General features: G+C 42.5%; 1 pseudogene; it reads left to right on the top strand.

The window, feature by feature from the left end:
- The first annotated feature begins 360 nt into the window (after positions 1-360).
- On the top strand, positions 361-1,458 carry LOC127187106 (tubulin beta chain-like; annotated as a pseudogene).
- Positions 1,459-2,473: the final 1,015 nt, after the last annotated feature.

Genomic DNA, 2,473 nt, shown 5'->3' with positions numbered 1-2,473 from the left:
GTGGCTGCCCAGGCATACAGGAGTCTCTAATTTCTACAGTTTTGGAAGCAGCTTGCTCTGCACTTCCTGTTTGCTCAGTAACCTTCATCCTTCTCTGGTCTCTGATAGAGTTGAAGATTAGATAGGTATAATCTTAAAGTTTTTGCTGTTACCAAATTCAGAACAACAACAACAAAAAAAAAAACTCACAAAAGAGATGTAGAGTTTATAATGGTTGAGAAACATAAAAGATTAAGTTATGAAGGATCAAAGAAAATGTTTAGGATCTAAGAGGATGCTTAAAGGGTAATAAATGCAAGTTATGAAGGTTGAGGATATAACAGCTTAAATAATAATAAAAGAATGATTTAAGTACAGATCTTCAGACCAGACAGTTTTGTTTTGGGTCAGTCTGGGGCAGGCAACAACTAGGCCAAGGGCCACACTATATAGAGGGAGCTGAGCTGGTTGACTCTGTCTTGGATGTGGTGCAGAAGGAAGCAGCAAGCTGTGACTGTCTGCAAGGCTTTCAGCTAACCCACTCACTGGGCAGAGGCACAGGCTCTGTCATGGACACCCCGCTCATCAGAAAGATCCAAGAAGAATATCCTGACCACATCATGAATACCTTAAGTGTGGTTCCCTCAGCCAAAGTATCTGACACTGTGGTTGAACCCTACAATGCCACATTCTTTGTCCATCAGCTGGTCGAAAACACTGACGAGAGCTGCTGCACTGACAATGAGGCCCTTATGACATCTGCTTCCGTACCTTCAAGCTCACCACAACAACCTATGGAGACATGAACCACCTTGTCTCGGCCACCATGAGTGGTGTCATCACCTGCCTCTACTTCCCAGGCCAGGTTAATGCTGACCTTGTAAAGTTGGCTGTCAATATGGTGCCCTTCCTACATGTCCACCTCTTAATGCCTGGCTTTGCCCTTCTCACCAGCCATGGAAGCCAGCTATATCAGGCCCTTACTGTACCTGAACTCATCCATCAGGTCTTTGATGCCAAAAACATGATGGTTGCCTGTGACCCACGCCATGGCCAATACCTCACTGTTGTGGCTGTCGTCCATGGATGGATGTACATGAAGGAGGTGGATGAGCAGATGCTCAAAGTGCAAAATAAGAATAGCTGTTACTTTGTGGGATGGATCCCCAATAACATTAAGATGGCTGTCTGTGACATCCCACCACATGGCCTCAAAAATGACAGTCTCCTTCACTGGAAGCAACACAGCCATCCAGGAGCTCTTCAAGAGCATCTCAGAACAGTTCATTGCCTTGTTGCACCTGGAAGGCCTTCTTCCACTGGTACACAGCTGAGGACAGGAAAAAGATGGGGTTCACTGAAAGTGAAAGCAACATGAATAATCTCTTCTCTGAGTAACAGCCATACCAGGATGCCACCACAGAAGAGGAAGATTTCGGTGCAAAAGCAGAAGAGGTCTATATCACCTCAAGCTGCTAGTTCCCTCTGCTTTCTCCACTTGCCTATTTTCCTCCTTCAACTTATTTCTGCTGCCTGTGCCTTCTGTTTTTGGTTTGGTTTGGTTTGGTTTGGTTTGGTTTGGTTTGGTTTGGATTTTCATTGGGGCCCAGGGTAAACAGTGCCTGGCACATTGTAGGTGCTCAATAACTATTTGTGGAAAAAAATATATAAAGCTTCTTGCTGTTAGAGACTAAAAGAGGGCAGAGGTTAGAGTGATCTTTTTGTGCACCGTGTAAAGATTGTCTTGGTGTTATTCAAATGCTGATTTCTGCACCCAGAGAGTTAGATGCAGTCTGGACTTTGGTGTTTTCATCTTCATGAAGCATCACCTGCCTCGCTATTTTGTAAACACCGTTCTCCAACACCTGCTTGATGATTAAATACAGAGCTGAATAGCCAGTAGCTGAGACAAGAGAGGATAGGCAGGATTTCAGGTAGAGATAGGAACTCTGGGAAGGAATCTGACTGAGGAGGGATGATTCGCCAGCTAGATGTAGAGGAGGTCAAATGGACAAAACTAAGGAGAGGCAATGGACCCACATGACAGAATGTAGATTAGTGTAAATGGGACAATTTAAGCTTTAAGAGCTAACTGGAAACAAGCTGAAGCTAAGGCCAAGCTTTCATAATTAATAAAAGTGTCTGTATCATTACATGGGACACGGTGGTCCAAAGAAAGTCTTGTTATATCTTCTTGATTTCTTTAATGCCTCACTGTTCATTCAAAGTTACACTATTCAGTCTCATAATATTTATGTGACTTTATGTTGTTTACTCCACAACGGGTAGATAAGATAAAAGTAATTATTTCCTTTTTTTCTTTTTTTTTTATACTGGTTAAGATTGGGATTAATTTTAGAGAAGGGTCCATGGTCCACTGAGAAGATGATGTATTTCTCATATGTTGTATGGGATATTCTTTAGATGTCTCTTAAAAGTAATTGTTGTATAAGCAGCTCTTCCTTCTTATTTTAAGGGATGAGCTCTAATACAT

The sequence above is a fragment of the Acomys russatus genome, chromosome 3 (genome assembly GCF_903995435.1).
Source record: "Acomys russatus chromosome 3, mAcoRus1.1, whole genome shotgun sequence".
Lineage (NCBI taxonomy): Eukaryota > Metazoa > Chordata > Mammalia > Rodentia > Muridae > Acomys > Acomys russatus.
Note: the sequence above shows the minus strand (reverse complement) of the source record. Positions and strands in the feature narration are given on the sequence as shown.